At 34.0% G+C, this 13,401-nt stretch overlaps 1 protein-coding gene across 2 annotated transcripts in view; it reads right to left on the bottom strand.

Moving 5' to 3' along the window:
• The window catches only part of TBC1D22A (TBC1 domain family member 22A), a 138,262-nt gene that overhangs the window by 37,498 nt on the left and 87,363 nt on the right, over nucleotides 1–13,401 (bottom strand). The gene's annotated exons all lie outside the window — the stretch shown is intronic.

Below are 13,401 nucleotides of genomic sequence, written 5' to 3' on the forward strand. Positions count from 1 at the left end.
TTCCTCACCAACCTGCTTTTAAAGGGCAAATGAGCACAAATAAGCAGTATGACTAATATTTACTAAACTAATTCCCTATTTCACCTTTTGAATTTCAGAATTATTTACCTCATGTATCATTTTAATTATTTTTACAGTTCATTCCCAGAGAACAGCGATACCGGGAAATTAATTAATGGGCACAATAGAAGAACTGTCAGCATTGTTTAAATATAATTTCTGCACTAGCCTCATTTACATGTAGCCCTTTATTCTAAACAGAGGTACTGCTGAAATTTTGGTATGAAATTGTTAGTTCATTAAAAAGAACACAATGACATCCTTTTCTGCAGATATTCATGGGTTATCAAATATACTGAAATACATGCTTGAGACAATCATTAGAGCTTTTAGTCCATGGATTTCAAATATCTGAAATAGCTGTATAATAGTTGTGTCATTGTTTAATTAATTGGCTTTGGCTTCATCATATTATTAGCTTTCATGAAAGTTATCAAATTAATACTTCAAGGCAGACCTACAGAAAGTTGTAAGTGCTAGTCTACCATTTCACAACTGAAAAACCTAGTGAGGATACCTCTACACATATATATCACATATTTATACTGAAAGACTAAAGCAAAATCTAAGTATTAACAGTATTAAAAAATAATGGTTGCTAATTCCAACTTCTCAAATAACAAGAAAGTGCTTACTGACACACTGCCAACACATAATTCAAAGAAATCCTCTCATGAAGTATGTTTTAGGCTTCATATGTCACTTCCAGATATAGAGAGCTTCTCATGTGCCTTTCTGGACAAAGCTGGTGGTCAGATTACAATGAGCTGTTAAATTAAATATTATAGGTCATTTGAGAAAAGCATATTAAACAATCCAATAAAGATATTGCTGAATTTTTTTTCAGTAAATAAAAACTCTACAATCCCCAAATTCCTACTTTAAATTGGGGGATGATTACATCAATGTAATGTAAAAGTTTTGTGAAGAGTTCTGATTAGATTGACATTTACACCAGAACCTTGTCTGTTCTAAGAAAAGCCTAATTTCTTCTTAATAATAACAACAAATAAATTTTCAAGCAAACTATTTCCAAAACTTTTTCTTTCTCTCAAGGAACACACCATAAGAGCTGAGAATGAACAAATATGTCACATGTTCAGTCACGTGTTTTCTAATAGGTGGTCTTGTTGACTACGATGATAAGTAGAAATACCAAAAATATATTTAGTAATAAGCATGAGATATCACCTTCCTTCCTTGTTCTCCAAGCTAAGAAGTTTAGGCATGACAGAGTTAAATTATAACACAGAGTCAAGAACATCATCCAACTTTCCAGCATAACCATTATCAAGATACTCAAGACATATCACTGGCTGCTTCCCCTTCTCCCATCATTAAACCACATTAAATCACATTCTACAAAACAAGAAACAAGCAACAAAATCCTTAATTTTTGATCACCATTATTCCTATTAGAGGCTAGAAAATAGCTGGGACTGTTATTTTCTTTCATTTGTTGTCTTGCAAAAACCTTATTCATGAAAACACTTTCATTGCACAGCAACACTGTCTGAATCAGTCTCCACTCAGGGATGGCAATTTGCCTGAATGTTCAATCTTGCTTTGTGATGATGACTTAATTATACCAAGCTTTTTGTGACCATGTGACTGCTTACAACATTCCTTGGTCTGCATGCTTCACATTTCATTCAACTTCCATTAAAACCAACTAATAATGCCAACGAAACTAAAGTAGACAGTTGCTGAATACAGCAACATCTTGTCTGATTAAAGAAAAGCACAACATCTGAAAACATTACTCAACAGCTCTTCAGCTCCATCCAGCACAGAGGTTCTATAGTCATGATGGTGCTAAACTGCAGGTTTATAAAAGGGTTTGTATCAAAAGCAACTGAAAAGCCAACACCATTACTCATTCCAAGTATCTGAAAATTGCTAGTCACTCAATATCACAGCTGGAAATGTTAATAATGCACGGATTTTAATTAAACCCATTAAATACTTGATAGCTATTACCAGGAGTTTGATCTTGTTGGGATGAATAAGACTAGCTGCTTCTTTTGTTAGTACAAAAGACTCAACAAGCTAATCCAAAAACTACTCTTCAGACCACTTCTATTCCCATCCACCAACTGCTTAGCACACAAAGAATTAATAGTGATGATCAGGTGCAGCTTTGCTGAACTCTGATCAGAATGAGAGACTACATCTACTACATCTACATCTACTAAACATGACTGCCTTCATTAGATTTAGCAAAAATATTTCCTGTGAATAACACTATGGTTCTGAGGATGCTAAATGACTCCATAGATGCCACAGCCTGCTCAGCTTATGTATCTTTCAGGACACTGAATCAAGGTAAGATCTTTGATTTAAATCTTCTTCAGCTGCTGACAATCAACTGCAGATCAAGACAAAGTCTGCTTTAATAATAAGTCTTCACACCAGACCACTGACTAAAGACAGCAGCATAAAGCAAAAGACTCATTGGGAATGGCAACACCTGTAGAGTTGTTGCAATCTGCTTTATCAGGGTTCTCTGGAGGTTACCTCTGATGCTACTATTCTTATCTCTGAAAACCAAAATTTTTATGTTGACCCTAAAGAGCCTTGATCAATTATGAGATTATTACAACAGTAACACTTTTATACTTTTCTCCATCTCAGGTGTATCAGACACTAACCATCAATGCTTTCCTAGCACCACTTCCTTAGAAAAGCTCCTACAGGAATATCCAGTAGCAGTGTAAATGAAGAAAAAAGTGGCACAAAATAAGGCAAATTTTAGGGTGTTACTACCTACATGCAACTTTGTTAATTCCAATATTACCAATAATGCATTGGCTTTTTTTTTTAGAAAACCTAACTCCATGACAAATACAGCACAAGGGCTTATAAAGCTCTTGCTTTTCAACAGCTTTTTCCATACTGAAAGCCTGATGTAACCTGCACAGCTTCATGTTTTTTCTGTGTGACATGACATCACCAGACTGAAGTTTGAGTTACTCAAATCTCTTACTGCTGTCAATGAATGTGACTTGCTGTTTTCCTTCCATCAGCTTTTGTGAGCAACGCTCCACCAATCCATGCTGACACTGGAAGGACTGAGTCTTCAGTTCCAGGAGCTTGAGACAATTCCAAGAGAAGACAAAGCAAACAAGAGTGCCCTAATCATGACCCCTACTCTTAAGCAGCTCAAAATAGGAGGACAGCTTTGATTCAAATAAAAGCTTTCTGGCTGGTTTTCTTGGCCAAACACAAAATCATTAGCTGAAATTCACTGTATAACATCTAGAATAGTACTTCTGCAAGTTCCTTTATTAAAAAATACTAACCTAATACATTGAAAGGACAGCGGGACTAGTCCCACTGAAACAGCCTGGACACTGCATTAGATTCCCAAGCATCTATCCAAATTTTCAGAAGTATTTTACTTATTTATTTTATTTAAGACTTTAAAAGAGTACATAATGAGGTTATAAATGGCACTTTCTGGATTTATTTTTTACTATTATAAAAGAAAAAAATTACATGCAATTTTCTCTAAATCTCTCTTATTAAGCTGTAACAGTCAACAAAAAAGCAATCATAAAAAAATTATGCTGCCAGGCTTCAAGATGAATTTTATCAACAAAATGAATGTGAAAAAAACAAACAAATATGCTCCACAGTAACAACTCAGTGTCTAGAAAATTAAAACAGAAACCAAACAAAATATTTTCTACCCAAGGTGTGAACTAAAATATTTACTTATTAAAGGATGTAGCATCAAAATGTAATTGTTAACTGTATCTGTCCTTCAGCTTTATAATATTTTTTTCACATTATTTTGCTTATAGCAATGAAGGCTGAAGACTTTGAACTTTAGACTTTAAAATCTTACTAACATATCCCAAAATGCTGGAAAGAAGGACATAAAGCTGTATGTTCAAGCATAAATTTAAGTTAATGTCAATGTTCTCACATCTCACAAATAATGTAAACTGCAAATATAACTTATTTTGGTACATAGCTACAAGATTTTTAACACTGCTTACACTGTTACTTTGTGTACATAGTGATTTCTTGATTCCAAAACACCCTAAATCAATATCAAAATAGCAAATGATATAAACAAATTAAATAAAAAATAAAATATATTTTATGCAATTACATACTTTACCAAAAAGAAACCAAAGCAGAGATTTTATGCTAATCAATACCAATTACGCAATACCATTTTGGAAAACTGATTTCTGCACACCTTATTTTTCAGGGTAGCATTAAAAACTTACTGGTATAAAATCTCTGCCATCACAGAATGGCTCTATGGAAGGATGAAGCTCACCACACACTGACAACATCTGTAGCTCATTCCAGCCAAAACAGAAGCAGCACAGTGTGCATAGCTGGAAGAAATTTGTTTGAAACAAGCAATGTGCAAAATGAGCTGCAAAACAAAGCATCAGCTCACACAAAGTTATACTGAGAATTTATATGCTGAAAAGATTCCCAAAGCCAGGCACCCGGGCACAGTGACATAAACAGAGGTGGCAAACTACTGACTGATTCCAGAAGTTTTACAATTCTTAGGACTAGTGATGAGCCACTGAAGATGGATCCTGGCCACCAGTCAAGAATCTGCATTTGCCACATGACTTTCAGACAGCAAGGACTGGGTCAGGAACATTCCAAGGGCTGTTAATTTTCCATGTTATCCCATTAAAGCTTGGCCAGCCTTTGAAGGCTGTGAAAATTCACTGCATCCCTGGACACCTAAACAATAAACCAAATTAATAATCACTTCTCAAAAACAACAAGGTGCTGCTACTATGGAAACAGGTGGGAAGCAAAGGTTGTCAGCACTGCTCAGTGGGAGCCTACAGGGAACCAAGCAGCAGAGTTCTGTTTCCGTAACGGGTACCAAGCCCGAGAGAAAGAGAATTTAAAACAAAAATAAAAATAAGAAAAAAAGAAGTCATAGCCCAGACAGAGTAAAAGCTATGAAGAGTGCATGTGTACTGAAATGGGACTCAATACCAAAGAGGAAGAGAAACTACAAGTCAGAAAACCAAAAATATCTTTACCATATACCTAATTTACATAGCAGATATTCAGAGATTATATTAATAATCACACTTAAAACTTTGAAAATAAATACGCTGCAATCATACAAACATTTAGTCTGAATTTAAATATTTAACTGCAAAAGTATCATGAAACAAAACGTTTCAAATTGTATTTTACGGAAAACTGAAAAAAATTGGTATTTTTAATTATGAAAATGTTTTACTAAAGAGCAGGTGTTGGCTTGTTTGAATACAAACCAAAGCACATAACTGCCAGAAAAATATTTTTTCTGAAATATTAAAATAAAGTTAAAACATACTGAAGAGTCAACTCTTCTCTGTCTGCAACTTAAGGCTTAAAGAAGTATCACCAATGAAAGTTGTTTATACATCTCAGTAAGGACAGATTGATTTGCTCTCCAATTAAGACACTGATTTTCCACAGTCTTGACAAATTACTACTAACAAGGAAAGACTTCCATTAGAAAGAAGAGAACCTGTTTATTAACAAACAGGAAGATTATTAGAATTTAAAGGCTCAATCATGAAAATGCTACTATTAGTTTTGTGGACCCTTTTGAGCACAATGTATGAGACTTTTTTCAGCAACAAGAGAATCTATTAAAGGATAATCAAAGGATACAGTCTTTGTTGAGTTGATTTGTATTTAATAATTTATATAAAACTTCCACAAAGTTTCTTTTACAGAAAGGAAACAGTAGGTGACATTATCTGGAAATTTTCATCCATAACTTTTTGTAAGAAAGAAAGAAAAACTGACTGTATTTAAATGAAAAAGCAAGAAAGCATAGCTATTTCAACTGTTATCTCTATTGTCCTGTCGACTAGACCATGTTTCCTCTCCAAAATATTAATTTCTGTCTAGAATGCAAAAAACCTCCTGTATAGCTACTTGTATCTATCTAGCTTATTCAAGGTATTATAATATTTCTTAAGTCACTACATATAAAACTTGCATTTTCAATACTATTTATTGTGTTTCATAAAAGTTCCATTAGAAACAAATTCAGAGCAAATAGAAGTTGGAGGCATAATTTCTATTTATTACTTTTCATAATATCTTTTCCATTCAGACATATCAACACAATCTAAGGAACTTCTGCCATTGTTCTCAAAGACAGATAAAGGACAAAAAATAATCATAACATGCAATTGTTCTAATCTACCAAAACCAATGGAAAATGTATTAAAGGTTATGTGATCCAATGTACAGCAGTCCTATGGATATTTACCATGATCCAATTGAAGAGTATTGTAAAAGATTATTCTTTGCTTTCAGTTTGTGGGGGTTGTATTCCTTTCCAAAAACAGACACAGGAGGTCGGGATGATGTCTCCAGAGGAAAAGTGAGATCCCTTAGGAGCTTCCCTTCAGACAAATTGAAAATTCCAGGGATCACAGTGAACACCAGGAGAAAAATTACAGCAAAGAACACCAACCAGAGCCAGAAAGACTGATGGGAAGATCAGGAGGTAAACAGAGTTTGATGAAAATAATCTTGTAGAGGGCAGAGAAGGCTCTGAGGAGTTTTCTAGGATTCAGAAAGTAATTTCTGAATGGCATAGCTACTGTGGTTTGGTTTGGATTGCAGACATCCTTTTGAAACACACTCTCACATATAGTCATGTACTGAACCACGGCCAAGGCCAACCTGAGGTTTTATAGAGCAACCAGGGTCTTGTCAGAGCTAGTACATGCAGTTATGAACTATTCTCTTGCACATGAAAGTCTTCTTGCAAAGTTTTATTTATCTCCTATTCCTTCATTACTTAAAAGCATAACAGAAAAAATAAGTCAGACTGGGAATTTCACGTAATGTTTTCCAATATACTCCCTCTCTGCAGGAAAAAAACAATCAGACACAAACTATATTAGTTTCAAAAACATTCAGCCAAACTAAACCACAGAAGAGCCTTTGATTTTATCTCAGTCATCCGTTTCATTTATAAGCAAAGACTGTTCCATGTACTGCAATAAATTCAAAGCCTTCAATCCGCCTCCTGTCATAAGAAAAACGTGAACATTGTAGTGTGAAAGATGGGAAAAACTATGGAATTTCCATTAATACCTGAAGTGGCCAAACACCTTTTGACTCCAGACTAAAGCAGAATATCATGCCCAATTTCCTTTATTCCGGTATTCAAAAACAGAGAACTAATATACCCACAACTCCAATTACCACTTAAAAATGAAGATTTCTCAGAGCTTGGTAAACATATATGACACAATTCTTAGTACTCTTAAGTCCAATGGACATCTATATCTTCCCTCTAGGAAAGGACAGCATAGGTAATTCAGAATTATTACCACATGCTCTCTTTCATTATTCAATCTCTTTAAGAAAGCACGGACATGCACAATTGCCAGTCCAACCTCCAGCAGTAATGGTATTCATCAGTAATCTTCTTGTGAGCCTTTACAATGGCTCTACTACTTGACTTCAATCAGCTGTAAAGCTCTTTTATTCTGTTATCACATCAGTGTGAGGGAATGAATGCCAAGGATTGAATGCCCTCCTAAAGGAGCGCAGTCATGCTGCTGGAATAGCAATGAGCTTCATCTGACACTGCTCAACACCTTCTTGCACACTCCCTCACTCTTGCAGAGAAACACAGGCATGACAAAAATAAATGTCTGGTGAGTGGGAATGCTAAGAAACAAATCTACAGAATAATATACTAAATAGAGCATATCACAGTTTAACAGAAAGAGTTGGAAGTTGATAAAAAGGATGCAATTAATAGACAACTGGCAGCAGTTGTGTTCCATTTGTCAGGCGAAAAGGATGAGTGGAATAATTATGCTACTAGTGAGAAAAACTCAGAATTTTCTACAGAGAATGTCTCATCTATTAATACTCAGTTCTTCTTAAGCACATTTTATTTTTGCTGAAGTAAGGACCTAAACACAAACTTGTTCTCAATCATTTTAATAAAGTGACAAAAACTAGAGGTCATATAAAAAAATGTATGATTGTTGATATTCTAAGTAGAATCTTTTGGTAGCTCAGCCTGTCTCCTCCCTGCACTGTTTAGTGTTGTGTACATGGCTTTAGCCAAAAGAAGCAGATAAGCCTGATATGAAATCTCTGCAAATATGCCCCCAGAATCTAGACTGCCATATTGACAAAGCTATCAGACAACTCAGGAGAGCAACTGAACTGCCATTTATAACTTAATATCGCTTTTTGGACTAAATCAGTGGGTTTTGTTTTTATTTTTGTAATTTGAAATACATCATCAAAACTCCACCATGGAAGTAAGCTATGGGTTTTTTGTCAGGAAAAATAAAAAGTGCAGTAAAAATAAAGAGTGCATTTTTCTAGCTCACATATATTAGTGATATTCAGTAATAAATACATTATAAAGTGTTTTTCAAAAATTTATATCTCAATAGTTAATTATAATAAATTCCACTTTCTGACCAGCTATAAAGCAGTGTCTTTCCTCAAAAAGCTTATTTCTACTAAATATTTTTTAAATATTTAAATCTAAACTTATTTTCACAATGGTAGGGAAAAATCTACGCAGTCTGTAAGATGGAATGACTGAAAGGAGGAAAGACATCAGAAAGCTGGCATAGAAAATGAATCAACTAAGCTAAGAAAACTTAATTCTTTTTGTAGGACATTCTCTTTTAAATCAACACTAAGTTACAAGTCCATTAATTCTCTAAAACTTACACTTCATAATCACAAACCCAAAGGGTTTATGCTCCTACTTCCTGACAGTCATTAAGATATTCTGACTTTCTCCCTTCATTTAAAATGTTTATACCAAAAAGAAATAATCTTCCTTGCATGAGAGCTTATTTAAATTCCTATGCTGCTCCATAAGGGATGAAGGATGGTGCTGTAGACTGTGAAATGCCTTTGTGTTTGACCAGAAGCTGATTATTTCAATAGTGCACCACGCTCTACAGTCCATTTTAGAGTGAACAGGAACACAGTGAAACCTCTCTGCTGTGAAGTATGCCAGCATAAACTCCAGCTTGGAGAAACAGAGAATGACTTTTGTGCCTCTTCTCAGGAATAAGGCATTGATGTGGCAAGTGAATGAGGCTTCTGAACACTGTTTTCAGAACACAAACTGACATCTCAGCACACCAGAGATGCAATAAAACTTAATGAGTGACTCAACTGATCACGTTTCCTTGAGAAACTACATTGCTCCAGTGACATACACTGCAACTTTTCCAGTAGGAATGTGTTAAATAGTTTCCTGCACCTCTCAATCATGCTTGTAAAAAGATCAAAACTCAGGATGAAGCTCTACAAAACACCTTCCCAGGGAAAGTATATAGCTAAAATTGTATCTGCAATGGTGCTAGATGTTAGTATATAGTATTCTGGCAGCACCCTTTCCTGGTAATGTAAGGAAGAGAAGACATCAACAGAAATCAGTAAAGGATGGATATTTTTCTTTTTTTTTCAGTGTAGGTGAGCCATAAAAATGTATAATAACGTGGTCAGGCAGTTGGACTAGATAATCACTGTAGGTCCCTTTTAAATGAACTATTCTATCCAATTCTACTAATTACATCGTAACAAACAGTTATTATCACATGCAGTCAGTAAAACTGACTCACATCTCATGTAGAAATGGGCCAGAAATGACTGCTTTTAACATGGTCAGCCAGCCATTCCCTGCCCCCTCTCACAAGAGCCTGATAAAGAACTGCCCAGATTGTTATAGCACAAGTATGCTTGATTCCACATGTGCTCATCTTCACACTTCCAAGAACTCCTTCTAAATACGAAGAGTTTTCTGATTCAGGATTTATTTGCATTTCTAAAAGCAATGAAGCAGAATTAGGGCAAGAAGAAAATGAAACAATCTGTCTTGGTGAATAAAAACATTTAATGAAGATTTAACTCTACAAAGTCTACTTTTCTACTGATACTAGCAGAATTTTTGGAAATGACACTAGGGGAAAATATTTATAGCAACAAGCTGATTAATCTAAATGAAAGCTAAGGGGATAAAATGCACAGAGTAACTTAAATCAGAAATTCAAATGCACCTAAAAGAAAACAGATAGTCATTACATTTTAATACCAAAATGAATAATTGTTAAATTCCCCATTAAAAAGTACTTTACAAGACTTATTTACTACAATAAAAGTACCTGCAACATTCCTCTCACTTTGCATAATTTTCTGTTAATTACTTAGACTTAGCAATATGATGGAAAACCTAATAATGTTTAGTACTTATATAAAGGGACAACCTGGAAGAGAACCAAATTCCAAATGATTTTAAATTACTCAAAAGATGAAAGAAATTTTTATCTTCCCTTCATTTTCCAAGCACTTACTTGAGGGATCAAAGCATGTTAACACAACTGCTTTATTTAGAAATACTGAAAACAAGATGACTCATCTCTCCTACACTTTGTTCTCCCCACTTCACCCCTGCTCCCCTGCTGAAAGAATAACATTAGGTTTTGTTAACGCTGTTAAACAATATAAATGTCTTACCTGTAGTGGAAAACTATCATGACTAAAATTAAAGAAATATTTATTTCCAAATGTATTTGCTTCTGACATTTAAACACATATAAAAGCAAAATGCTTCTGATATGAATAATGTGGAACTGAATAAGATATAAATTATTAAAAAGGGGATTACTGGAAACAGTGGAGGTCAAAATGGATGTTTGCTTGAGACCAGGAAAAGGAAGAAGTAAAGAGAGGACACAAACAAAAAACAGGTCTTAACTCTATGAGAAATATTAACACCCAAAGGAAACCACTTTGCAGTTTGAGTATGTTTATTAACACAAAAAGGTCTACCTATCATAATCCCATTTAAAGTAAGAACTTTGATGAATAATTATTTAAAGGCTTTCTTAATTAGAAGCAAAGATATAATTTTCCTACAATACAAATAATATTTTATGTAAAATATTTGTATCCATGTTTTTCTTGACACTTTCCTCTTCTTATTTATTGTCAGCAAATCAAGCAACCTGCTGACCTCAACTGAGTGAAGAAGTCAGCTCTCCTCACAGCTCTCTTCATATATTTGAAGACCAAACAAGGAAGTTAATTTTTCCTACTGTGTTATATTGCCAAGTGCTCAAATAAAATATATGTGGAAGGAAGAGCAGAAAATATATTTGAAAATTAAAAAAGGACACATTTAATAATATTACTTTTAAACAAAATAAATTTATATAGAAAACATAGATTTCAATATTTTTCAAAGCAAAATGTTGCACTTTTCTATTTAAATATTTAAATTAGTAGAAAAATTCAATATCAATATCGTAAACTAAAATATACTGTAGACAAAGAAATGCTGCCTAATTTTGCATATCAACTTTGCATTCCTCAGACCCTAGAGATAACATAAAACATTCCATCCATTATGTGGTTATGAAAAAACACAGTGCCTTGTGGAAGAAGAAAGAGTCTTGAATCATATGGAGTTTGTAAAAAAATTGTAAAAAAATAGCATTTTCTTCAATTTTTCTAACCTGAAGATGTTTTTCTATGTGGAATATATGCACAGAGTTTCAAATATCAACAGAGTTTCATAATATATCAACAGAGTTTCAGAGTCCAGTATGGCTACTCTAAAAGAATCTAGGTTGAGCATCTTGTCTTTGAATCAGGGAAAATTCAAGTAAGTGCAAGTTTTAGTTAACTTCCTCCCATCTACCACATCATAGCACAGAGGTATCTTGATCCAGATATTGGAATCTGCTTCAATTCCTAATGATAGATTTTTCTCTCACAAGTTTTCTCAGTCCCTTTTTGAATCCACACAACATTCAGGACCCTCAGAGTGTTGTGGTAAAGAGTTCAACAATTGAACTGCTGTGTAAAGCACTATCTTGGGCTTGCACCTGACACCAGTTTTTAAATGTGACTAAATTTTCCCCTATGTCACATGTACTTTGTACACCTGTTCTACATTCTCCTCTCAATCATTTTTCCCCCGCCAGGCTCAAGAATCTTGAAGGTGCAATTCTTCACTTTGACTTCCTCCAACCTGTTACATAGGAACACTGTAGATTTATGTAATGGCAAAATTTGGGTCTCTTTCATTCTTAGTTCTATCATTTTCCTAAAAGTATTCTGACCTCCAGTTCTTGTGCCTAATTGGCAATACATAATTCATGGTCAAAACTATGTACCAGAATATAATTTCCTTTTTCAACTCAAATCTTTCCATGCCCCTTTACACTTACCTGAATGGGAATTTTAAGTACCATTGTATTTTTGTCACTCTGTCTCAGGCAGTCTTTCTGCTTTTCTTGGTTTGTAAGTTCAGTTCTATGCTTATTCAGAATGAGTTTTTACCAGCTGCAGGCTTTCCTATTCTGTTACTCACTTTTCTTTCCTGATCACTTGTGATGATATTACATAACACATGTACAACTAGCACACATAGGAAAAGTACAGGCATCTGCACTACTTTCTGTTCATCAACTTAAAAATGTATTTTCATCTGAAAACTTTCAAGTTGTTATGCTACCAGATACTACTCTTTTGTTCAGATATGAAATAAAGGAGTATCTGTTTTGTTTCAACTTCATCTACTGTGCATTTCAAAGTAGTTGAAATTGGCCTTTTTTAAATTTCTAATCAACAAAGTAAGTTCCTTCACAGTGAATAAAGAAGAAATAGTGATACATCAAAATACCTTTCCAGTAGTACTTCCCAGATGCTCACAGTGTCTTCTCTGAATTGATAACTACTCAGCAAATTTATTATGTCAAAACTGATAACAAGAAAAGGTTCACCAAAGATACTTTAATTGCAAACTATCCTGAAATGTGTTTAGTGGGTTTTTTTTAATCTGCTTCCCAACAGTAGCATTTCTGTGCACCTTTTCTCCAATTTGACATTTTAATAATAAATCAACACAGCCATTAATATTTCCTCTCTGTTCAGTCTCTGAAATAATGTGATACAACAGAAAGTAATAACAGAGTTAAAATAATTAAGTATATCTAAAGTATACTAGGATAAAATGACATGTAGACATGTCTTTTTAGTCAGTAGGAAAAAACATCACATCAAATTTAGAAATAAACCTCTTATAATGAATCTCTGTTTTAAAATATGACTTAAACTGCAGGTTGAAAGATTATCACACAGGAAAATAACGTGAGTTTTGTATGAATCACTACTAATCAGCTATCCTCAAAAAGGAAAGTATCTTTGATTGAAATGCTATATTACAAAGTATAGAAAATATGTACCTTAGTTCTTTTTAAAGTATCAGCTGTAAGTTTACAAACTATATTTTAATTACTGTTGATGAGCATGATATAGATTTTCCTGTTCATTGCT

Source organism: Camarhynchus parvulus, chromosome 1A (assembly GCF_901933205.1).
Source record: "Camarhynchus parvulus chromosome 1A, STF_HiC, whole genome shotgun sequence".
NCBI classification, from domain to species: Eukaryota; Metazoa; Chordata; class Aves; order Passeriformes; family Thraupidae; genus Camarhynchus; species Camarhynchus parvulus.